Genomic DNA, 26,821 nt, shown 5'->3' with positions numbered 1-26,821 from the left:
GGAGCACTGTGAATATCCACACTTCCATCCAGAAAGTGTCCAAGTATGTCTTCATGACCACAGATCAGATGGTACTCCTGACGTCTGTAAGGGCAGTGGGCCAAGTCTAGTCCAGATCCCACTGCAATACCTTCCCAGCCTCAGTGATATGCAATACCATCTCTGTCAGTAACTTCTGGGTCATAGAACTAAGGGTGGAAATTACATGTAACTCAGCAACTCCAGCCTGTACTGAAGATAGCTGAGCTTCAAAAATAAGACTAGTGGCCTTTTCTAGTTGCCCCAATTTCTTATCACGTTCTTGGCCTGGAAGAGTAGTCCAAATGGCTACTACACTATCGGCCAGATGAAATAACCCAGCCCACAGGGATCTGGTCAATTCCCTTTTTGTCCAGAGGAAATAACCCAGGCCTTGTTGTTGTGCTAATCTAATGGTAGCCCCTTGTGAGCAATCTGGGTATGTAGAAAACTGGATAAGGGCAATGTCAGGTAAAATCCAATTAGGGAGGGCAATACATACTGAAGGATTTATCCAGAACACAGGGCGCAGCCTGTAGAATAAACCCCAAAATCCAATTAATACCACAGTCCCAAGCATGGGTCCCACAAAGTTCTTCCTGCCAGTATGTAATTCTTTGTTTCTTCACCAGGGTCAGTTCTCAGTGTCCTTTTCAGTCAGGAATTCCTGGACTTTGGCAATGTCAGTGGAGTGAGTGTGTCTTCTTCTTTCCCAAAACAATCGAGGTTTAGCATCCTACAGGGGAGAGGTTTCCAGCACATATCACCCTGTAATAGCTGTGCTTTTTCTAGAAAAGTCTAAAGGCACAGTTGGTCTGTCAGTGGTCAAGGGAGCTTTTTCCCTGCTGTCCAGAAGTACAGTAGAACTAGAAGAAAGAATAGGCTAATCATCAATAGGAAAATTCTTCTGATGTGGAGGGGTCTTTTTTTTGCAGTGAGAATCCTGGGTCCAAGCAGTCAGTTTGTGGCACTTCACAGCGGTGTCGGTAGTCAGCAGGACTGGGAAAGGGCCTTTCCAGCATGGAGCCAAGGCAGTCTTTCGCTGATGGATCTTTATGTAGACCCAGGCTCCTGGTTCCAACGAGTGGCAAGGTTGCACAGGATCCTTTGGTAGTGCTTCCATCACCTGTGTATAAAAAGACTTAACACATTTCATTAGTGCCTGACAATATTTAAGCATTATGTTATCCAGCAAATGAATGTCCATCTGAGCTGGGGTCAGTGGGGGTGCAGTTGGTAGTCAGCATTGGGTGTCCTGTCAAATTTCATGAGGGCTGAGTCCAGTCGTTCGATTGGGAATGGTTCTCATACACATTAGTGCCAAAGGAAGGGCATCTGGCCACCTTAAGTTCGTTTCAGCACAAATCTGGGCCAGTTTATTCTGTAAAATCTCCACTGTCCCAACTGTGGGTGAGGGCAGTGAGTTGCACATACCTCCTTCACAATCGGTCCAGTAAAAATGAATTCCACGATCACTGTTGATACCCACAGGGATGGCCACACGTGGCACAAAATCTTTAAGCAAAATGTCACAACAGTCCTGACACCTGCTTTCCTGCAGGGAAAAGCTTCAACTCAAATGGTAAATACATCAACTAAAACTAATACATATCCATAACCACAACATGTAGATATTTAAATAAAATCAATCTGAATATCTACAAAAGGTCCCCAAGGAGGAGAGTGGGCTGGCCGCTGCACACCAATCTCGTGTAATTGTAGCAACCATTTCCACCCCCTTCCTTGGTAGGCAGCCAAGCGGTGTCCTTGACTGGGGCCAGCGCATGTTAGCCATTCTCTACTTGGCTTTTTTTTTTCATTTAACCTACAAAGGAAACTTTTACTCTTCAATTATACACCTTTTTCATACCATGAACACATAAACAGTACTGTTATACAGTACAGAAGTATTATCATTCAATGTATGCCACATATACTCTTTCACTAAAATAACCTTATTACAGAACTTTGGAAGAACAAGCCAGGACAAGCACACCCACTTTGAGAAGTTCACTTAATATAACTCCTAGTCCAATAGCTATCCACCATCCCCAGCCCTCTGGCTAAAGTCTGAGGTAGCCAGAAGGATCCCTCGTACAATATGGGGAGTGGGTTAACTTTTCATGTCCTTGCTTCCAAAGACTGTCAGTATGCAAATTTTAACAACAATTCTCAATTAAAAGATTTGGCCAATGTAGTTTCTTTCTCTTACTTAAGAAAATGTATTAGACTTTAGTATATCACATTTTTCTGATAGAACTAAACACTTTGTACTCTAAGTTGAACAAAACAAGTATCTGCATTGCAATGCAACATTTTCGCTTGATGTCAAATCAGACCATCTCATGAAAATATTAAACACAACAATTTTTATTTTGGCAAAACACCACAAAACAAAACATAGAACACACAACATAATTGTGACTGCCAGTAAATCATAGTATGTTGAATGCTGTGTAGCTGGCATTAATGTTCTTTGATTATCTGAAAGACAAAAACAGAGGTCCACCCCTTCGGGGCAGTTAAATACTTAAAATATACAAATACTCTTGTTGATTCTAGGCAAAACAGAGGAATTACCCCATATTTTCTCGTATGTGCTTCTTAGACAGCCCTGGTTCAGCGGCCTCTACCTTATCAGTTAGTTAATTTGCATTAACACAGATGCTCTCCGGCTTGCTTTTTATTTCTTTTAACTCCTGCTTTTAAACACTGAAAGAAAACATCACCACTTATAGTGCCTGTAGGGCCTAATACAATGTCATTACATAGCACTGTATACATTTTTCAACTGATTTAACAAAATTGTACATAGCCAAATGAGTGCAATCTAATAATTTCTTCGCCTGAATTCATTCACAAACATGTCAAAGACACCAAAAAACTGTTCTCTTCAGCTTTTTCACAAAGTTCAAGTGCTGTTCCCCCCAGCAAACACAGAGTCAATTTTTCATTTTCCCTTAAAAATCAATTGCTTTCTCCTTCCAACAGCCACTTTACCAATGCAAATCACCATTCCAAATATCCTTCTGAGTATTTGAAATCCTCATGCTTATATTCACTTACTCCTTCTTTCCACTACACCCTCAAAAGTTTCCAAATCTCTCTGTCTGTTGCCCGCCTGCCTGGGCCCGATCCTTTTTTCCTCACTGAATCGTCCCGTCCATGGACACTAGCTTGTTCCACAACCAGTTCTTAGCTAGGAGGGTGGGCAGCCCCCACCCTTCTGGTCTTGTCCCCAAAACATTTCCACTCACAAGACTACCTGAGTCCTTCCTAGTAAGGCTTGCCACCTGGGCAAAAATACATGGCCATTCACTTAACACATAATCCAAACCCCTTTGGGGGTCTACCCAGAGACCCACCCATTTGTCTGCTGACACTTAAACAGAAAAGAAAATTACACAAAAAGCAAAGAAAATTACAGTCTAAGCCAAATTTTTCTACTTCTATTATATTGTCCGCTATGGGGGGGCGGGACTGTAAAATTTCAGGACAACCCCAGAGCTTCATCGCACACATGGCTTCCACCCTGAGGAATTGAAGTTCAGTTCCGCTCACACACCTAACGCCCAAATGAACAGAGCAGAAAAACATCAGTAACCGGTTAAACAAAACAGAGCCAAAGCTAAATAGTGCACCAAAACCAAATAGTATTTCCTTATTCTATTAAAGCTCACCTATAATCATGCTATTCTTAACACCTAACACCAACAGTACCAAACAAAACAAACATAAACTAACAAGGGTAAAACAGATAGATGGTGTAAATTCTGCAATTGCTCACCAAACTGTGACAAATTCCTATTACTAATTTATCCCTCATGTCAGGTGACCAAACTGACAGAGCATATAATCAAATTTTAAAGCTTCATTAAAATAATAAAACAACAATGGAGAGTGTTGGGAATGCTCCCACATCACTCGGGAAAAATATGAATGCCCCAAGCCTTAAGCCACTTTAATACTTACACATATCCAGACTGGCATGTCTGTGTATAATGTTCAGAGAAGGGAAATAGGTGGACGGGAGATTATCCTGTATACAGCTTGTCCAGCATTTCCAACATGCTGCCACTCTTGGGATGGCTGTTCTTTTACACCCTGGAATCTCCAAGGCGTCTCTTTCAGAGATTCCAGTTCAGGTCAGCTGCCTGTCCGGCTTCAGGGTTGCAAAAACTGTTGGATCTCACTGAACCGTTAAGCTTTGCAAATGCAATCTCAGTTTTGTAACTTATACTGCTTTTTGCCTTTTTTTTTTTTCTATTTTCCTCAACCAGTTGGAGCTGAAGCATTTTTACTTAGCACTTAGCATAGTCCACACTAATTCATGACCTTGAAGACAAAACAACTTCTCCCTTATCTCAGGGCTAAGCCGAATTTCAAATTAACCCGTTCCTAGACAAATTGCTCACACTGTAACAGAGGTTTTTCTTTGTGAATAAAGCTCCACTGAGATATATGATCTTATCTAGATTGAAGGTACCTTCTAATGGGCATTGTTTAAATGAATTTTCACGCGTATACAGATTCCAATCATTTAAATACCTGCAGGTTTTAGGACCATAATGTACGTACATGTAATATGCTGGGGTACCCTTAGGGGGTAAGGTGGAATATTTAGACAGTCCCTTACCCATTTTCCACTCACACAGGAGAGACTCACAAGGAAAGGGAGGGAAGATGGGTTCACACACTCCTAGACCCAGGCAGCTTCGGACTATGCCAGGCTGAGTCAGCCCACCGTGGGTCGGATCTCCTAAAGATCCATTAGTTACTGGGCTAGCCCGGTAACAGCCACTCACACTGGTGTACACACACACACACCAAGGCCTCTTTTTCTTCCTTTTTCTGTTTCTGTGTTTTTTCTTTTTTAACCCTTTTTCAACCTTTTTATCTTTTTTTTTTTTTTTAAAACCATGAGGCATCTTTACCTGGTCCGGACCAATACCATGAGGCGGTATGACAACCCCTCTTGAGGCGGTAAAACAAAACCCCTCAGCACCGGTGCATTCTAATGCATTTACCTATGCATTACCTTATGCATTACCTTATGCATTTCCAACTCAGCAGTTCCCAGTACTGCAATAAACTAACCTTATTGGGGCCTCTCCCCAATACCACTTTGCATCTGATCCTGCTGCACAGTCAATAAGTTCAGATGGCGTGAGCCCAACAGAGAGACAGACGTCCTCACGGAAAGTCCTCCTCCGATACCCCATTAGAGATTTCAAAAGGTCTCATACCTCTCATGTGGCGCCATGGGGTTCGAAAGGGAATGATCCGTAGTAGTTGTCTGTGGGTCCGTTGCCATCCCGGACGAGCCCCAAATTGTCGAAGAAAAACTCAGTTCTCACTTTTTGTTTGGATGCAGCAAAATCAAATACTTTATTATTTCTCCAGTAATTACCATGGAGGGAGAGAGTGCCATAGGACACAGGGTCCTGGACAGGTCTCTCAACTCTCAAACAATCACAGCAAGCCTTTATACCTTTTACAGACAATTTCTAGCAATAATACAGACAGTAAAAAACAACAAATACATATTGTTTATACATAAGCTTTCCTCCTATCTCACTAGAAAAACAAGACTGCAAGACTGCACATTGCAAGGTCGTAATAACTTTCACACAATTCACTCTGTCTTACATTATCTTGCTTCCTCACGTCACCAGGGTCACAGTTAACCTAACTCATGCTAACTAACATTCATTAAGATCTCTTCAAAACCTTGTTAATTATTTACTGGCTTCCACAACAGGTAGCGGTTTCATTGATACTGGACTGTGAAAATTCTAAAAGGGTTGAAAAGTTAACAGTAATTGTTGAAATATACCTGTCAGCCTGTGTCTTAGTTAATGCAAATACTGCTCAATTAAAGGCACCCTATGGATTGATATAACACCTTTTAGAGACCTTTTATTCTGAAGAAGTGGATTCATTTATTTGAATTATGAGAGATGAAATATCGCATCTATAATTTGAAAATGGTTAAGGATCATATTTTCAAAATATATAAGAAAACTGCAGCACAATTCATAAGAATGATGTGAAAACTCCACGGGGGTAATTTAGCTGTAATAAATTTAGCCTATTAAGAGTCAGTCTACCATATTTTTTGCACTTGTTGTGGTGGTATTATCTCATGCAATCTTTCTGTGCTTTACTGCTTCATTAGTGAACTGGCTCTCCTTGTTTACTGATTTTACAGTATAGTAAGGTGCTGTAAATAGCATGCAGTTCTCATTTTGGGATGTCTGTAAGACATAAGGCCATCTAGTCATTCGCAAGTGTGAGTTTAGTTTCTTTGTTGGAAAAACAACCTGCAGGACATGTAAGTTTTCTATTGCTGAAGCCATTTTTGTCATTGTAAGCTCCCTCTTTGACGCGTATTTCCTCTGTACCAATGACTGAGCAAGTTAATCATTTTAAGAAGGGGGGGGGAGAAGAGGAGGTTTCAAGTCAGTTTCATTCCTGATGTAAGTCTATGGGCTTCAGTAGAGTTACGCTAGGTAAGAATTGGGTCCATTTATCTGCTCTTGTGCCACATAGTCCTGGGTGCACAACTGTCTCTGAACCTTCTTTCCTTGGAAACTGCAGAGCTGCAGATGTTGGGTGACCGTATTTCCCAAAGGGAAAACGGGAAACCACACGGGGCTGGCCCAAGCTGCTCACCCGAGCCCTGCCCCCCATCCTCCCTCCTGTCCCTGGGGCTGGCCCTGCTCTGCCCCCGCTTCCCTCCCCATGCACAGGGCTCACCTGAGTCGCTGGCCTGAGCCCTAACTCCCCGAAGCGCAGGGCTTGTGTCTGAGCCCAGCCTGCTCCCTGCGTGGGGCTGACGTTGCTTTTTGCCCTAGCCCTGCTGCCCCTCCCCCCGTGGGGTTGGCATCGCCACTCACCTGAACCCTGCCTGCCCCCCAAGCAGCTAGCTCGCCGGAGCCCTGCCAGCCCCCCTATTCAGCTGGCTGTTGCTGTTTGCCCGAATCTTGCCTCCTTGCTCTGCGGCTGGTGTCACTGCACACTGGACCCCTGTTTTCCCCTCTCCCTGCAGGGCTGCATCGCCGCTCCCCTCCTCATATGTTCCTCTGCACCCCGCTAGGGGTGCGTGCCCCACTTCTTTGGCAATAGTCAGGACAGCCAGGACAGGGCTTAAAAAAGGGACTGTCCTGGCCAAAACGGGCTGTACAGTCACCCTGTGCAGATGCCACTCAGCATCCTAAACCAGTCTGCACAAATCCTTACCTACCCAAGCAAGGCCATTACATATTTGATACAAGCCATTTTGTTAAACAAATCACTCATTCAAGAGGGACCCTTTTCTCTCAACACATTGACCAAAGTGCTCTTTCTGCGTATGCTCTGCTCTGCTCTCCTTCTAATGGACCTGGAAAGACTTGATGCAGAGAAGAATAGCGAGTGACAAGAGGACCATCTCCACCCTGTTCTGACTGGATGAAAGTCAGGAAAGTACGGGCAGACGGACGTCAGCAACAGGAGATGATTAGTTTGGAAGTCTTTCATCTCAGTCAAGAAGCTTCCTTCTTTGCTTCCTGTCTTCCTATTGTTCTTTGATGCTGCCACTCAAATCTTCCATGACAGTGTTGTCTCTTCCAATAAGAGTCTCTTGGAAAAGCCTGCATTTCTAAACAAAACAAGATGAAATCTAGACTGCAGAAATTATACTTTTTACTGACAGTTTTATCATATTGTAACCACTCATATTTTGGAATGTTTTACAGTAGATCTCTGGGTGACCTAGTAGTATAGTTAAGCCAAGATGTTCCTATGGCTTGGATGTTGTGAATTTTTAGTACAGGCATACACAGAAATTCTCATTCTCTTTCTCCCCCCCGCCCCCCAAATACTTTCTCTAGTGGCAGATGGAGGAGTCATTTTTATTTTTATTTTTTAATATTCTCAGGCAGTCTGTGCCATTTTTGATTAATACGAACATGATTCCAAAAATTGAGTTACTTACAAATGTGTAAAAGTTAGAATTGGGCAAATATTTTATAATAAAATGTTCCCAGGTTGGAGGATTTGTTACAAACCAAAAACTGAGTCCAGTTGGACAAGTTTTCACCAGCATCCTAGAAACAGGGACGTATTTCCTAGCAAACCCCTTTGAGTCCCTATTGAGTGCCAGAATTCGCAATTCATGGCGGTTTGATGGCTTTTACGCTAAACCAGACAAAACTTGGTGGTTGCAGCCGAGTTTCACTCCTAAGTTTCAGCTTTGTTTGAAGTTTGACTTGAAGAAAAGGCAGGTAGTGCTAAAGAGGAAGGATTGTCCAGGGGTTAATCCACTAGTCTGGGGGTGGGGGTTCCCTACCTCAGACTTCCTATATGACCTTAAGACAGTTGCTTAGGGCTAGATTCACAGGGTGGACTTAAGTGCCCTGCCACCTTGTGAAGTCCAACCCCAAGTTAGATGCCCAGTCTACCTATAGAATGCAGGGGGAGAGTTAGGTATCTTGGAATGGGGTTCACAGAAATGAGCAGGCTGAGTGGGGAGCTGCCTAAACCAGCCTATAGAAATGCTGAGGAGAGAGGTAGGGAGGAGAGAGGTGGGGCCTAAGCCTCATCCCTCAAAGGGAGTTAGGCACCTCCCTCCACTGGGGATTCACAGCTATGAACCCTTTTCTGGAACTATGAGCTTAAGCCAAGTTAGTCAGTTTTTGTGATCAGCAAGCGGGAGGGAAGTGCCACCACTTCCTGTCCCCAACAACCCCGTGGTTAGAGCACACGCCCAAAATATGGAAGATCCAGGTTCAAATCCCTATTCTGTATGATGCAGATCAGGGACTTGAACCCAGGTATCATACCTGAGTGACCTACCCACAGGGCTATAGGATATTCCAGGGCCAAGGTCATTCACTTTCTCCTGTTGGAGCTGTTCCAGTGTGGCTAAGTAATCAAATATTCCATGTGTGAGATTGCCTTAACTATCACTGGGCTATAGAGTCACGTACCTGGGAGGTGAGAGATCCAGGTTCAATCTCTATTCCTCCCTTTTCCATGGGGCCTGAGCCAGATGATGTGCTCTAAAGCAATCTCTCAGCATCCCTACTAAATCGGCTCCCAAAACAAGATAAGCAGGGCAATGTGAATCTTGCTGGGGTTTAGACTTGAGTTAGGTGCTGAGCGGTGTGAGGACTTAGGCAGCTGTGAGCATGCCCAGATGCTGAAATGTTGGATTTAGGTGCCTAACTGCCACTTTATGCACCTAAATTCCCATTGTGAATGTAGCCCCATGTCTTTCTGTCCCTCACTTTGCCATCTGTGGAATGGGGATTATAGCAATTTCCTACCTTGCAGGGGTGTTGTGAAGATAATACATTAAAGGGGTGCGCAAGCCTGGATCTACAAAAGGTGGATTATGGGGGAGTTCAGAGCACTCCTACCAGATTGGGCCCTGCAGGCAAGATAGGAGACCTCCACCTATCTTCACCTGGCTTGAGGATCAATTTGGGCTTAGGTGTGAGGTAGGCATCCAGATGCCTAGAATGAGAAGTTGTGTGCATGCTCTGAGGCAGGCACCTGGGGAACTTTTACAGGGAAAATTTAGGCACCTACTGGGTTAGGTGGCAACTAGGCAGCAGTTTTGTGGCTTATAGTGGCACCTAAACTGGGGGGTTAGGTTTCTTAAGTCCTTTGTGGATCCGGGCCTCAGATACTGTGGTAATGGTGACCATATAAGTACCTAGGATGGATAGATAGGAGGGTTGTGAACTGACATGAGATGAAATGAAAGTGTTAGAAGGCCAATTTATATACCACTGTAGCCATGTGTCATATAGCCAGCAGCAAAATAAAAACCGGCACTTTTCTGTGGCATCCTTTCTCTACTTGCCTCTCAAAGGCATGCACTGCCCCCATTCCCAGGTGTATGTACTCTAAATTCCTGATCCACTTAATAAATTCCAATTCTTCAGTTACTCCATTTAACTTCCTATGCACCTTAAGCTCCATAATGAAGAAGAATTAAAGTAATAATACATCAATTATACTGCTTATTCCAATAAACTTAGCTATTACAGTGACAGTACATCAATTATGCTGACATGTAGCGAGTCACAACCATTCAAGTAACAATGTTAAATGGATGACCCTTTTAAAACGACTATCTCATCATGGCACTCCAGAGCTGATGATCACTAATTGCCTTGTAAGTGTAATTTAAGACTTTGTGACAGAGAAGTACAGGATTTGTGAATGTCTGAAAGGAGCTGCTAAATTCTTCTGATTATATGAGGCAGAATAAAAGACATCTTGATGGCCAGATCATTTGAGACTATTTAATCTCAGTCAGTGGCACTGAGCAGAAGCCACCTTTGCTCCTTTGGTCAATTATACATTGTCCTTTAGCACCAGTTCACTGTCTCTTTCCATGAAAGCACAAGTGGATAACACTGACCAAATGTTTTGTTGAATTTTCTATGAAATACATTTATGATCCTTTAACCTGCAGCCAGTGTTCTTGAGGTTTTTTAATTCTTAAACTGTATGTGTGAGAATTTCCTGAGTATAAATAGAACTGGATTGAAAACCCTGGAGACTGAGGGCTAGATAGGCAGCAGGTTTAAAACAAACAAAAGGAAGTGTTTCTTCACACATCACATGAACTGTGGAGCTCTTTGCCAGAGGATGTTGTGAAGGCCAAGGCTATAACAGGGTTAAAAAAGAACTAGATAAATTCATGGAGGATAGGTCCATCAATGGCTATTAGCCAGGATGGGCAGGAATGCAAAACCATGCTCTGAAGTGTCCCTAACCTCCGTTTGCCAGAAGCTGGGAATGGACGACAGGGGATGGGTCACTTGATGATCACCTGTTCTGTTCATTACCTCTGAAGCACCTGGCACTGGCCATTGTAAGAAGACAAGACACTGAGTTGGATGGACCATTGGTCTGACCCAGTATGGCTGCTCTTACGTAGATCCACAAAGTGATGTGGGTGTCTAAATCTAGGAGAAGGTTCCCAGCTCTGAATCTCAAGGGGAGCAAGGTGCTCTGGCCCAGAATTAGGCATCTAACTCTTTGCAGGGGCAGGGTTTAGGCCCTCCCCCTCTTCTTGGCATTTCCTATTGGCTAGTTTAGGTGGCTCCCTGCTCAGTGTGCTGGCTTCTGTGAATCCCATTCTTAGGTGCCTAACTCTCCCCATGCCTGGGTGCCTAACTCGAGGCAGTGGATTCTACTAGGTGGCAGGGTGCCTAAAAGTCCCTTTATTGATCTAACCCTGAAACTGTTTCTTTATCCACAGAGGAGGCATATCCCCAAACTGACACACCAATCTGCCACAATGCTGACAGAAGGGAACACTTCTCTGGAGAGTGGTCCTGGGTCTCCTTGCTAATGCTGCCAAATATTGTGGTGGTTTTTTAAAATTGGAATTAGACTAAGACCAACAAACTCAATTCATGTAGGTCACAAAAAACTTATTGGATTGTTTAAACTTCCAGCCACTGCTGCCAGTGGCTGGATTTGAACTGCCCACCCATAGATGCTGATGTTCTAATTTCCCTAGGGGTGCTCAACCCCTGCTCAGTCCCAGGCCCTGCTCTCACCCCCTCCCCACAGTCCCACCCCCACTCCACCTCTTTCTTCTTCCATTCCACCCCTTCCCCGCTTCTTCCCACCCCATTTCACCCTCTCCCCTGAGTGCATCCAACCCTCTGCTTCTTTCTGCCCCTACTCCCTGCCCTTCCCAGAGCTCCCTGCACACCGCTGAACAGCTGATCACCGGTGGGCAGGAAGTGCTGGGGTGAGGGGAGAGGGAGGAACTGATTGGCAGGGCTGCTGGTGGGTGCTGAGCACTCACAATTTTTTCCCCATGACATTTTTTTCTCATCAGTCTGCGCCTATGTGCCCACCTAGATGTGAAAGCCCATCTCATTCTTAATCCTCTGACTCACCCAATCTTGTCTCATTTCTTAGATTATTTCTTTGCTTCTTAAAAAAAAGGTTTTTTTACAGTGAGATAATGAAGGTGTGGTAGTTATCTTGCTGTAAAACCCTATTGGAGACAAGGTACCTGCAGATTTCACTCTGAGGTAGCTGGGCGAGGTCAGCATTAAACCACCTGCCTGGGATTGACCATGCCTGGGATTGACCTTACCTTGTTGACCTTGTGGTAAAACTGTGGTGCCTTGCCTCCATTAGAATTTTACAGCAGGATGGCTAATATGTGTGAGTTAACCCATAGTTAATTAACGATAACTCACCATGTTTTAGCAGGGAAAGCAAAGCTCGAGCCCCCTGAGCATAGCCAAATGCAAGACAGGTGCTGCCTATGCAGCTCTTTTCTCACTTTCTAGCACTGACCTTCCATTGGGGTGTCCCAGTGGTCTGGCATTCTAGGAGAACACCAACACTTCCTGACACAATATAGAAGCCACTGGAGACTGCAACACATCAGGCAGAATGACTGTTGGCGGGTGATTGTTATGTGCTTGGAGTGATACACAGCTGGAGTATGAAAAAAGGTATGGAGAAGAAAATGGGAGAAGAGATCACACCAAGTACTAAAGAGAGGCAGCACAGCATAGGGCCCACGAGGGTTTATAGAAGGGCTGAGAAGGATTCATAACACACAAAGCTGAAAGAACTATTATATCTGGTAAACATCGGTAAAGAAATATCATTAACCCAAAACCAAAGACTGCATGGCTTACCAACCTGAGGAATATAACAATCTCCAGGGTTCACTGAAAGGAGTATTTGATTTGCATTGGTGTTATGAAAATGAAGTTACAAAGAATAGGGGAGAGAACATCCTATAGCCAGATCAAGGAAATTGGGATTCCCCACAACTTTCTCTATGGCCTTGTATGAGTTCCTTTTGTCTCAGTGCCTTCATTTCTTCATCTGTAAAATAGTTATATTGATACTTACCGATTTCACAGAGCATTTGTGAGACTTAATTAATATTTGTAATTGCTTTCCACTTCTAGAGCCCCTTTTCATCAAAGGGCCTCAAAGTATATTATTATAAAAGTTCAAAAGTTAATGCATAGTATGAACATAAATATGCTTGACAGTCACAAAGCTTTGTTTGCATTCAAGTTGTGGTGGCCCTGCTTTGCGTTTATGTGTCAGTTCTTTTAAGAGATGGCTTTATACCTAAAAATATTACTATGTATGGAATTAAATGAGTTTATCTACTGTAACTGCGGAACACAAATCTGTAAATATGTCATTGTTCACGTAGATTTCTGCTGCCTCGTTACAAAGTCTCCCAGATTTTTGGAGGAATTGGTGATTTATGAACATGTTGGGTTGGCAATGCTGCTTAATGCTATCATTTTCATCAATGAATCTGAATATAAGATTGAGCCAAGTCACAGAATCAATACTACATACACTATCACACGTTAAATGGGTCTCAGGCCATACACAATGCCCTGGATATAACTAATTGGACTGAAACAGACTTAGTTTATAACTTCCCATTTTAAGCCCCAATCCTGTAACCTGTTCCATAAAGGCAGAAATGCCTGAGCAGAGCCCACGGGTGCAAGGATCCAATCACACTGATCTGCTTTCTGGATCGGGGCATTTGACTTTACACCATAAAAATGCCCCTTTTTGTGGTAAAGGACACAGATTGTTCAAGTCAGAAAAATAAACCATGCTCAGTCAAGTCTTGTTTCTTTTGTTATGAATTCTTATTGAGGACCTTTAGGAAAACAATGTGCAGTAGGAGCACAATAGTCAGCTCTTCTGTGTAAAAGCCTGAAGTAAAGCTTGGTGTTTCCTGAGAAAATAAATATCCTTCGACTCTCAGCTTCTTGCACTCACCAGCACCGCATGTGGAAAATGCCTGACAGTCCACGTTCATGGTTCAGGAGACAGGACTAAAACCACAAGGCATGCTCTGAAATGCAGTAGTAAGCACAAAGCCTCAGCAAAGGAAAGCAGTAAACATGATGATGCCAGCTTTATTGTGCGGAATCTTCAAAACTTAATTTGAAACTGTGCACTCCCAGCGCAACACAGGAGCTGCAAGACCTTAACCAGCATATTTTAAATGAGGCTTTTCCATTTGTGATTTGTCTCTGTGTTGCACTGAGCTGCAGGATGATTGACTGCATTTCATGATTAACTCGTGGAAAGTTCAGATAGGTTTGTTTTGTTGTTGTTGAGTTTTGTTTTGGTGTTTTTTTCCTAACATAATAAATATGATAAAAAAAAGCCCTACTACTGCTGTGGGTCAGATGCTGGTACCACACAGGATAACTTCCTGGACTTCAGCAGAGTTAATCCCGATTTACCCTAGGCCGAGTCAGATCAGATTCAAGGCAACATTGTCAGGTTTGGGTGGGTTCCAAGGACCTTTCTGATTGGTTCCCATAATTTTGCTTTAAGTTTTGGAGCAAAGTCAGCCTAGTTTTGTTAACCTGTACACATTGCCTATGCATGTGTGTTTAAACTTTGATTCGGTTCTTGTGGGAAGAGAGATTTTGGAAGCTACTCATAAGCATGGGAATGATGCCTTGGAACATCAGGCGCTAAAAATGCACATCTATACACATGGAGCAAAAATTTCTGCTTCCTGTTTTGTTTAAAGTTTTCAGTGTCTAAAATATTCTGCACAAATCTTTCTTTCCATGTATGAACCTGAAGCAAACAGTGGTGCTAATGCTTATAATATATGGTCTTTTTTTAAAGCCCCAGTTCCTGGAGTCATGATGTTTTATATGAGCATCTCAGCTTTCGTTTCTTTTATGCATGTTTCTAGCTCTCCTAGTTGTGGGGAAAAATATGATAACATGAGCCCTAAATGCTCAAAATCCCAGAAGGCAAATAAAAAGAACATCAACCTTTTATTATTTTAAATCTCATTGCTTTAAAAATAATCTCATGGTTTTTTTGGAGACTCGCTCATGATTTTTAACACTTGAGATTTGTAATATTGAACTAGCCAAGTTTTTGTGTGATTTCAGAGTTCACATTGATAGGTTTGCAAATCCTGGTGGGGTTGAGTGGTTAAAAAGATCATCACCAGTGGTTAGAGCACTCATCCAGGATGTGGGAGAGCCAGGTTCAATTTCCCCCTCTGCCACAGGGGGAGAGAGGATCTGAACAGGAGGGTCTCCTACTGCTCAGGAGAAGGCTCTAATCGGTAAGCTATGGGATACTCTGATGTGCAGCTTCCTCAATTTCTCCTGTTGATGCTGTTCCATGTTGGACAAGTAATTAAAGAATCATTGGAGCAGGGGGACTGGACCCTGGATCTCCTACATCCCAGGTGAATGCTCACCCTAACCATAAGGCTATAGAGCAAGGGTGGGCAAACTTTTTGGCCTGAGGGCCGCATCAGGTTTTGTATATTGTATGGAGGGCTGGTTAGGGAAGGGGGTTGTGGCCCGGCCCCCACCTCCTATCTGCCCCTGACTCCTGCCCCATCCAACCCCCTCCCCCCCGTTCCCTGACAGCCCCCTGGGGAACCCTGCCCCATGCACACACCCCTGCTCCCTGGCCCCTGACCACTCCCAGACCCTTGCCACCCCATCCAACCCATCCTCTCATTATTGATGGCCCCCCTGGAACCCCTGCCTCATCCAACCCCCCTTCTCCCTGTTCCGACTGCCCCCTGCCCCATCCAACCCCTTGTCCTTCCTGACTGCCCCCCAGGACCTGTGCCCCCATTCAACCTCCTGTTTCCTCCCCAACCACCATCCACACCTCTGTCCCTTGACCACCACCCCAAACTCCCCTGCCCTTTATCCAACCCCTCCCTGCCCCCTTACCGCACTGACTGGAGCACCGGTGGCTGGCTATGCTATGGCCATGCCACCGCCACCACTACCATGCAGCACAGAGACTGGATCAGGCAGGGCTCTGCAGCTGCGCTGCCCCAGGAGCTCACAATCCTGCCACCCAGAGCATTGCACCATCGGTGGGGCGAGCTGAGGCTGCGGGGGAGGGAAGACAGTGCGGGAGGGGCCAGGGGCTAGCCTCCCGGGCCAGGGGCTAGCCTCCCAGGCCAGGAGCTTGGGGGCCGGGCAGGACGGTCCCGCAGGCTGGATGTGGCCCGTGAGCCGTAGTTTGCCCACCTCTGCTATAGAGTCATTCTCATGTGCTCTCTCTATAGCCCGACGATGGGTGAGTGCTCTAACTGGGCTAAAAGTTAAAAGAGATGTGGTGGCACCACCTCCTCCTCTGGGGCTTACCTACCAGACTGGTTCTGTCCGGCAAGATCGGTAGGGGAACACCTGTCTTCCCCTGCTTTGAGGATCCTACTGGAGTTTAGGCAGGCAGACACCTAGAGTGAGGCAGCAGCAGCGCACATGCTCAGAAGCAGAAATGTAGGTGCGGCATCAGCTTAGGTGCTTGCAGGGCAGCAGCTGAGGGAGAGTTTGTGGATCGCAGTGGTGCCTAAGTCCCTTTGTGGATTTGAACCTAGGAGCCTAAGTCCCTATTCCAAAAGAGACTTTTGGAGTCTTACTGAACATTAATGGGACTTAGGGACTATGAAAATGTTGCCCTTTACCATTTGCTTTTCAGAAATGAAGCACTGTAAATAGAGATAAAAACAGTCACGGAGGAACAGTGTGTTGGACTTGAATGTATTTCCCATCAAACAGTATTTTGCAGCAGTGCTTCAAATCGATATGGGAAAATCATGACTCTGAAGGTCAGTGAATTACTACTTTAAAAAATAATTAGAATGTCTTAGGGATCATTTATTTTCGTTAATAATAGTCATATTTATTGTGGCAGTGCCTGGGGGCCAACTGAAAACAGGGTCCCACTGTGCGATGGGCTGTAGAAACACTGTGGTAGATAGCCCCTGCCCAAAGAGCTTATCTAAATAGGCAAGACTGGCACAGGGGGAAGCAGAGTGAACAATGGGAGGTGGCAAACAGCATGTTAGTGCCACGATTTTTCTTTCCATTTTTTCCCTGTTGGTTTGTTTTTTGGGTGGGTTGACTTAGGTGGGAAAAGGTTAAATGGAAAGAGGGGGAAGAGTGCAGGGGACAGAGCAGGTGAGAAGAGGAACGGGAAGAGGGGGAGGGGGAGACTCTGTGAGGGAGGGGGAAGGAGTGGAGTTGGACCAAGCAGCCAACCAGCACAAGGGAGAGAATGTCTATTCAAATCTTTAGAAAATACTCAGATTGCATCACCAGCATCCCAGTGTCCATGCTTGACCTACTTCTGAAGCTGCTCCTACCACCTTGAATCTGTGGCTGGCATAATAAAGGGATACTGAGCCCTTTGCCACTAGGTCACCTGTTTGGTGACCAAAACTAGTTCCCGTCTACTTACATTTCCATGCACAAAGAAGAAAAACATGATTTCAGTTGAAAATTACTTTTAGATTAAACAACACAATGCAAAAAAGGTATAAAGGCAATGTCTGTGTGAGAACACTGTATGTATATCTTTTTTTCCCAGGCTGCAGCAACTGTGAAAGCAAAATGGCAGGTGGCTGCACATGAAAAGTACCAGACACATCTAATATCACAGGCATCACAATTTCCTAACTGCTAACGCCATCCATCTGACCTGTGTGAAATGAGTTGGTTATTATTTGTCTTCAGTAGCTTTCAGAGGCTACAATCAGGATCAGACACCCATCGTACTGGGCATTATACAAATGTTATCAAAGAGCTTAGTCTAGATCCAAGTAGACAAGTGGCTACATCAAAAATAAACAAACAAAACCCTCCTCTACATAGACTATGTAGTACTGTTGGCAAGACTAGAGATGAAATCAGGCTGAATGGTGAGAGACTGAACTGCTGGATGGAGGAGCTGCTGTAGCGGGATTGAAGCAGGCTGATGGGTAAGTGTGGCGATAAGCTTGCACTACAGCCTTTCCAAGCTGCCCTGTGGATAAAATGAGAACTTTCCCCCCTAGGACTGCCACCCCCCTCACTTCTAAAATAGGATCAATAACAACGCAGTTCCACCTTTTGAAGGATCATCTTTTCATTGAGTTACTGGGAGGCAGATTACGGGGCAGGATGTAAGCATGTGTACTGGCAGAGTGTTCATTTAGAGCCCATTCTTAAATTCAGAAACAGATGCCCGTTATTGGGCTATCTAAAAATAAATCTTTCTCTCAGAATGTAATAACAGAGTCTGGATCGACACCTTACCATTACATGCTCTGTCTCTTATTCTCCTTTCCTATTGCCCGATGAAAAGATGATGATTCTTGAAAACTTCCTGTTTCACTGCTTTGTTTTGCCTGATAAAAGATATTGCCTACAGCTTTATATTGCTGACAGTTGTTTTTAATTTGACTCTGCTTAGCAGTCACAGAGCACTTGAATTAATTTGAAGCAACCACGGATTACACAGACTCCTTATTGAACTCAGAAGGAGAGAACTGCTTTCCCTAATGTAGTCTATGGAGGCAGATCTCCTATTGATCCAACAACAGGATTTATGCTAGTAATTCTTGTTAATGTTGATGATGGTAATGAAAATACATCCCCTTGCAATTTTCAGGTGGGGTTTTGGGTGAGTAGTAACTATGCTTGATTTGTTTTTCCCCCGCAAAGTGGGGCTAACATACTTAAAGCCTATACTGAGAAAGTATAAGATGATAATTGCCACCCTCCATCTCTCTTGAAGAACCCTGCCACTCTGTCTGGTGGTAGTTTCCTATTGTGGTTAGGCACCAGAAGATGGTACTTGAGAGGAATCAGTCCTTTGACCCCTTTCACACTGTTTCCATGTGGGCTGCTATCTTAACTGGCCCTACAGGAACTGTCCTCAGTAGAAACTTTCCAGTGGCCTGAGAGCTACTATGCATGCTCCAAAGTATGAGATCTTAGTAACTCCCAGGAGTTGTTAGTGTTCCTCTTGTGTGAGTCAGACAGCTTTCTGCAGCACCAGTCAGATTAAAAACTTGCTCTATAGCTTTAACATGTTTTTTAAACTTTGGGGAGGTCTGTCTGCCTGCCAAAGGCTGCCGCTATCTGTCTGCATTGATGATGCATCTGAGGAACAAATTAATAAATACTTATAAATGTGTTTATCTCCAGGAGGGAGATGTTCATTGGTTGAGCTGATCCTACTTCTGTGTCTGATGTGTCATTTCCCCAGCTCTCTCTCTGTGCAGTGCATGACAAGTATTGCAACACAGCTGTGATTGCCCAGTGATGTCTGCATCCTGTGAGGAAAGGGTCGTTTCATTTCATACATCAAACTCAAGGCATAGTGATTCATCAGAACCAGAGTATTATCCCATATCTTTGGCACAGAGCAGACATTAAAGTGAAATATAGCTATTGGTTCCCCTGGCAGTTTGTCCTTTCTTTGTTTTTTGGATGATCTGACAAGGTGCACAGATAGCACTGTGATGGATATGATAAAAGTATATAGACCAGTAGAAAGAGTCAGGCCACTTAGAAATACTCAAGTTTGATAAATATATATTCTGTATTTAAATAACAGCTTACATGTGGCTTCACCATTTAGGATTAACATGGCACCATACCTCATGCTAAGACTTTATTTCACACTACATCTTCATGTATTCTCAATCTCTATGCTAAATTTCATGATATATCACAGACAAAAAGGAAAAGGAAGGAGGAGGTTGGTACTTGCACGCTGAGGCATCCTGTATAAACCAGGCATGTTAAATTTTCTGAGGCCTCCATTAGCGTGCCTACTTGGTCCAGTATAGGACCTGGGTGATTGTTCTCTTTTGGTAGACCGGGTGTGGATTCGATTTCTCTTTACATCAATTTATCTAGACTACAGCACAATGAACAAAAAAGCTGAATGGGATGAATGCAAAGCCAAAGAACCATGAATGTAATGAAATCAACTAGATGAGTCACTCTGTATACTCAGTTTCCAATATGAAATTTAAAACCTGATGAAACTTCATTCTCCCTAATCATCCTAGGTACATTTGCAAAACAGATTAGGCCCTTGTAAGGCTAATTTTGAACCCCAAAACCTCAGCAGGTAGGATCATCTGCAGAAGCGGCCAAAGCAGAGGTCTTTGAACTTTCAGAGAACTTTCTATAGTTTTCACTGGCCTTTCTCCGCCCTGTGCTGATTGGTTATTAGCTTCAACCCTCCCCTCAGTCTTTTCACCTCGGCTTCACTCCACATCTGCTCCTCTTCCCCTCTTCATCCTGCCCAATCTCCCTCATCACTTTCCCCTCAATGTCCCCCCTCCCTTCACTTTCCTTTCCATTTAGCTTTTCCCTTCCTGTCTTACTCCCCCCAACCCCACAATGGTGGAACTAAGATGATGTTTGCTGCCATCGCATTGTTCTCTCTGCTTGTGTGTTCTACTACTGCCCACCCTGTCTTGTCCCGTCTCTTTAGATTGTAAGCTCTTTGGGGACAGGGACTGTCTACTACTCTGTTTGTTCAACACCTTTCACAATGGGGCCCTATTCTTGGTTGGTCCTTAGGCACTACTGTAATAAATACAAATAATAATAACACCCAAACTAAGTCCTTTGTCATCACATTGCTTACAAAAAGTGCCCACCACAGAACAAGGTTATTATGAGCTTCAGCATGTGCAGGCTTCATCCTGAGAAGTTCTAATCACCTGCGACTCTCATTGACTTCACTGATTTCATTGCAAGTTGCACTGATGCATTTGTTTCATAGTTAATGACTGGAGTTATTTTGGATTGGTCAGTATACTTTCTCCATAATGACTGTAAATGGGGGAAAAGATTAACAAGGGGCCTTTAAGGAGCTGGGTAGGTTTGCTTTTCATTGGCCTAACAGTGCAAGATAACTTGTCTAGCTGACTTCATTTACTGTACACTTATATCTTTGGCCTTTTAGTCTAATAGAGACAGAAGAGTAACTGTGGACTGTCTCTTCACTTTAATCCTCGTAGATCTCAAAAGAGACTTTATGAATGATTGGTTCCAGCATCCTGATGAATTAGAGAAAGTAAAATGTCAAATTTAGGATATCACTATTATGTCAACATGTCAGTTTTTTGACTACCATGCTAGCCAGCTGCATTCAAAAGTGCACTTACCTTTTTATTACTGTGAAATATAACAAGATTTATTTTTTTCTGAAAGGAATTGGTAAAGGTTATTTATGTTCACAATGATATCCTATTAAAAAGAAAAGAACAGTCTGAAGTATTTCTTAATTTTCCAATCCAAGGAAATAAAATCCTACATGCAACTGGTATAACAACAGTATGTAGTAGTGCTCCTCACCTGTGGCACATGATGCCACTTCCACAGTGGGGGTAAGGCATTGGCACACCCATGAGCATGACACACTACATGATCATTGGCTGTCTGACTGGGAGGGAAGCATGGAGGGAATGGCTGGTACGCTGTGGTCTCCTGATCAGGGTAATGGGTGCAGTGGCTGATGTGGTCAAGAACCTCACTTGGCATCCCCTCACCACAATTCACAAGTTCTCAAGTCAAGGGGTGGGGCTAGCTTGGGAAAATTGGGAACAAGCCTACAGGGAAGGAAGAGGCTGAATTTAGGGAATGTTAATGAAATGGGCAGAATGGAGGAGCAGTGAGTTGGAGAAGGCTGGGAAAGAGAGGCAAAAATAGGGAAGAGGAGTAAATAAACGATTCAGGGAAGGAGGAATGGAGAATAGGTTAATGGATATTGACCTCAGACAAAAAACACCCAACTTTCCTATTGGCTCTCATGCTGGATGGCTTCACCATCCACAGTATACTCTGTTTTGCATAAATATTAACATATACTCCCTGTAATCACTGTGTCCTACTGTTCAGAGAGGGGTGTGGACTGAGGTTCTGGAAGCCAGGAGCCTATGAGTTCTAATCCTGTCTCAGATACTGATTGCCTGCACCCCAAAGCAAGCAACTGATGCTCATCATTAATGCATGGGGTATTGGGATAATGTGCATTTAATTACATGATCTCAGCAGGTAAACATTCTTAGATGAGGTGATTTATGCAGGGCAGAATCCCAGAGAGATATTATAGCAGGTGCCTGATATCTGTTTCTATGGTTACAATTACAAAACATAACCCCACTGCTTTTAAGTTGTTCATAACTATGTGAAACTATCACTTTTGGGGATGAAATTTTCTATGTTTGGTGTCTTCCTAGAGGTAATTATTGTCTTTTTAAAATTATTCTTAAAGAAAGCTGGAATAAATACTATTTTGCCACTTTTGAGAGAGCTGAGTGGAAAAAATACTTTTCTCACATGCTGAGAAATAGTATGAGCTCAAAATTAAAGACTGTATTATAATGCAGCTGCACAAGGGTGGTGGGAGAGGGGGAGAGGGTGGTCATCAGGTGGTTAATTCAATCTTGACTTTGACCTTTTTCTGACAATTGAATTCATCTCCTCTCCCCGAAAGTCCTTCCAAGCCAAAGCATTTCTTCCACCACTGTTGTACAATGTCATTTTTGTTCACCACAGAGGTGGGGTGTCCTACACCAGAACTGTAGTTGCCCTCCCCACTTATAACCATTGCATCTCAGGGATGCTATGTGTACTGTGTGCACACAGTCTTTGAATCGTTTTGTGTTCTTTTGAGATGAAAGGCACTGTCCAGAGGTAAATACTATTAGAGCTGGTGACCTAAAGATGAAAAGCTCAATACCCACTTAGCTATATCTGCGGAGCTATCCATTCCTTTTGAAAGCATGGTTTGCCCTCCCCAGTAGTTAGTATCTATGTATTACATTAGCAGCTCTCTTTCTCTTCCCTTTGTCTTTTCCAAACCAACTTGTGTTCTGAGAGCAGTTGTTACCCCTTTTGAATGCACTTACAAAAGGGTCAGTCAAGTGCACTTATAGTTTGTGCTTAGGCCAACCAGCACACAGGCTAAACCAACATTTTATTTTTAAATTGAATTTGCATGGAATGCCTTGGTGTAGCAATGCACCTAAGCAATGATTGTTTGAGGGGAAATTGTTGGGGACAAGTTCCCCCAGACCTAGCTTTTCTAGTTACAGAGGGTACTCAGCATCACCACCTAACTGATTTAGGAGCAAATCTCACTTTCAAAAGGGATGTAGGCATTTAGGAGTCTAAATTCCATCAACTTAGATACCTAAGTACCTAAATACATTTTGGAAATGAGATTTAGGCTCCTAAATCGGTTAGGCAGTGCCACACGGAGCACAGCAATGCTTAAATGCCCTTCAAAATCTGGGCCAGAGACTCCAGCCTTCCATTATTAAACTTGATTTATAAACCCATTTCCCTCTCTCTGTCTGACTTCACTAAAATCAAATCAATCCACCTGAAATTTCAGAGGCGTAATCTTATGCAAGGATGGAACTTTTCTGGTAAGTATGAGGCAAATTGGGACAAGGTTTTTTTTTTTTGAAAGACATCAGAGATCATAAAATAAGGTGATTTCACTTTCTTTCTAACTGAAAAAATGGTCTGGCTGGTAGAAGGGAGAGAGAGGCCCACAAGGGAAGGTGTATTCTAGGGGAGCAAAACCTGGGATGTTTAGTCTAAATGCTCCCCCTCTAGTAGCTGAAATTGTGTAAGGGGTTTCTATACTTTGAGAACTTTGTATACATTTGATTTAAGTACACAGACAAATAGTACATGTTCTTATGCTGGAGGCTTGGGGTCTTTGGAGTACGGGCATTGCAGATCTTATTGAAATTGCCACCTTCCAACCAGGCTCCATGAGAGAACAGTCAAATGCCCTTTTGTTTAGTGATAACTCAGGCAATAGGAGCTTTCGCCCAGAACACAGGCCACCTACAAAGCCAGAGTAGGAGTTGAGCCATGTTGCCAAATGCCAAATTATCATTTGTTCTGATGATCCCCCATCGCTATGTTTGTTGATTGGGTTGCAGCTGTGGGTCTGAGGCAGAAACACACAGAGAAGTCACCAGAAGACCATGGTCAGCCAAAGATGGACTTGTAGCATGACCCTGAGAAAAAGCTGAGAGAGAGCTTTTAGGTAAAGGGGTTTGAAACTGAGAACAAACAGTCTTCTGCTGTTTGACTCCTTCTGTGTTCAGGGAAACCAGACTTTGTAAATAGACAGGCTTGCATCAGAGAAATGTGTGATTCCATAATCAATTTTTCCTCCTAATGGAAACAACCAGCATTATCCTGAATATTGGCTAACTGTTTAGATCAGAAGGGGTAACAGTATGTGTTCTGTTGGGTGGATGTGGCACATTGTGGTCTCTGTATGGTAGTAACAGACTTTCTTTTATTATGTGATTAATCATGTATCCAGGAGAGACACTTTATGAGTGTTAATTGTTGAATACAAAAAATATACAATAAGAATGGGAAAAACAACTGCAAACAATGAAAAGAGAACTCAGAAAGAAGAAAAAGGATAAAGATCCAGAGGGAGGAGTTAAATCAGAGAAGGAAATCGCCAGAAAACCATGGTCAAAGACACTAACCCATATTTAAACTAGCTTAACTTTGGAACTTTCAGTCAAACCAGACGTACCCACTGTTATTTTTATTAGTGCTGGATGAACTTCCAAAGGATTAGAGGCTTGTTTGGAGGACCACCTAAAATTTTAGATGCCTATGTAGATTCTTGGTTCTGATACTGCAGCCTGTATTCACATGAAGACAGTGGAAGTTGAGACCATTCAGCACATCGCAGGAGGTGCTGACCACACCTTCTAGGATCAGGTCCCTAAGTATTCAGTGAATACAAGTACAATAGTTTATATACTAACTGCTTCATTTAATAGCTAGTAGCGCTTGTGGGCCACTGATTTCAGCAGAGATAACACCAGGAATGAATTTTAAAAAGTGGCTCTGTTTCTTTGTTTAAATGTATCAATTAATAATGGAGTTAACACAGCATATATGTTTTTGGCATTTGGCCTCTCTGATAAGGCCAAAGTCTGCCTTCATATCGGTTCAATGAAGTCAACAGTGGAAGAGAAGGAATGCTCCTGTGATGAAAACACTGGCCTGAGTCTTGAGAGATCTAGGTTCATTCCAAGTCCTGCCACAGAGTTTCTTTGTACCCTTGGGAAAGTTCCCTTAATATCTCTGAGCCTCTATTCCTCATTGTAAAATGGGAATGACAATACTACTTTTGCTCATCCTTTGTCTGTCTTGATTGTTTATATTGTAAACTCTTTGGAGAATGGCCTCTCTTTCATTATTTGTACATACAGTACCTTGCATAATGGATCCCTGATCTCAGACTTGGCCTCTAGCTGTACAATAATATTAACGGTTTCCAAGCTACATGGCAAACATTTGTTCTTCCAGTTGGCAATTCTCACTTTTGTTTGATGGCTGTCTGGTGGAAAAACTTTCTAAGTTTATAAACTCCAATTAAATGAACTGATTCTAGTTTGGATTCCCCTCAGAGTGATTTTTGGTATGCAGGAAATAAATTACAGTATACTAAAAAAACAAAACAGCTGCTTCCATTTTGATGGAATATATCATGATTTAATAAAGACAGTCACCTGCTGCTGCGTAAAATCCTAATTAAGCAAAATATGAATCAGAACAAAATTAGCTATAAAGCAATCAGTGTTTTATAACTGCTTCAAGGAATGTATAACAATTACTATGTGAAAGGCTTCCTTAAGCATGTTGGGGCTATCATTACCTCTTTAATATGCTGAGAGGGATGTAAAGTTTCTATTGCCTATAGCAAGATATTGTACAAAGTTTCTGTCATGGAAATTTAGATTTCAAAACATTAGATAAAATTACCAGTTTAAGATTGGCACATCCATCATGTTTACGAACCACCTGTTTGTTTTGTTTGTTCCTAAACATAAAATGTAATTAATTTAACTATAATTCAAGCTGTTAAGAACGTCATCAGAAAATGTGTCCTAAAATATTTTACAATTAAGTTTTCATAATTTGAATAGGCTGCATCTGTGTTGGACAAGGTTGTATAAACCTGGCAATGTTTGTATGGTCAAAGCAGGTCTTGAACTTCATATGTCATCAAAGGGACATTGATTAGTTATAATGTCTTAGGCCTGCCTGATTCTGCAGCTCCATCTGTGTGAATGGACTTCTGTACCCACAGAGAGCCCTGTTGACTTGGGTTGGGTTCCATGCAGGTGCAGAGGTTTGTACTCATGACTGCAGTTGCAGAGTTAGAGGTATCACTCAGTCAATAATCAGTCAAAACAATCTTTAGGCATAACTGTCACTGTCTTGCTATTTCCACCCAGTAACTGTAAGCTGTTTCTAGCTCACTGGAAGCTACCATTTTACTTCCCTGCAGCAGGCCCACTCTGATGATGGCTTAGACTGAAGGTGAGATAGGGCCAAAAGCTGCCCTCATCTACACCAGTGCACCCACGCTAATGAGAATGGGGTTGCATAGAGGTAGTGGAGGGCTGAACTTAGCCCATGTAGAGTGGGACAAAAAAGCTCAATTTTTGTGAAAATTTCATCTTTTTTGGGTGGTGTGTGTGTGGTAAATTACTATTTAGAACTTTGAAATTGTCCGATCAGGTCTATAATGGGTTGTAAAATGGGATTAATTTTTCATGGAAATTCATCCTGTTTTTTTTTTAATAAAAAAAAATCCAAATTCAGACATTCCTCCCAGCAGTATGTGCAAAGATGACAATTACAAAAGGAAGGTGAATTCTAAACTGTTAGATACAACACAATCTGTGAAATCGCGAGTTCTGTGCACTGTGTGCATACACTTTTGTTGTTCCCGATCAAAGTTTAAAGCCATTTGGGGCAGAGACTGTCAATTACTATATGTACAGTGCCCTAGCACAATGGGACCCAATTTGATTGACCTCTAGGCTCTGCTACAGTATAAAATGTTAGTAAACCAGTGTCATTGGCAAGTAAATTCCGATTATCCTAAACAATTATATAGATGATCTCACAATGGGCACAAA

General features: G+C 43.0%; 1 long non-coding RNA gene across 4 annotated transcripts in view; it reads left to right on the top strand.

Annotated features, from left to right (window-relative positions):
- Positions 1–26,821, top strand: part of LOC120402924 — a 139,602-nt gene that overhangs the window by 9,264 nt on the left and 103,517 nt on the right. The window contains exons 2-4 of one of the 4 annotated variants that reach the window (XR_005597363.1): positions 16,528–16,657; positions 17,419–17,809; positions 24,190–24,974. The exons of 2 other annotated variants lie outside the window; for them this stretch is intronic. This is a non-coding gene — a long non-coding RNA (uncharacterized LOC120402924). Of the gene's footprint in view, positions 1–16,527; positions 16,658–17,418; positions 17,810–19,080; positions 19,374–24,189; positions 24,975–26,821 lie in introns of those variants that run through there. One more of the 4 variants, XR_005597361.1, reaches the window with a different exon arrangement.

This window comes from Mauremys reevesii, linkage group 4 (assembly GCF_016161935.1).
Source record: "Mauremys reevesii isolate NIE-2019 linkage group 4, ASM1616193v1, whole genome shotgun sequence".
In the NCBI taxonomy this organism is placed as follows: Eukaryota; Metazoa; Chordata; order Testudines; family Geoemydidae; genus Mauremys; species Mauremys reevesii.
This window is presented reverse-complemented; position numbering and strand designations above follow the sequence as displayed.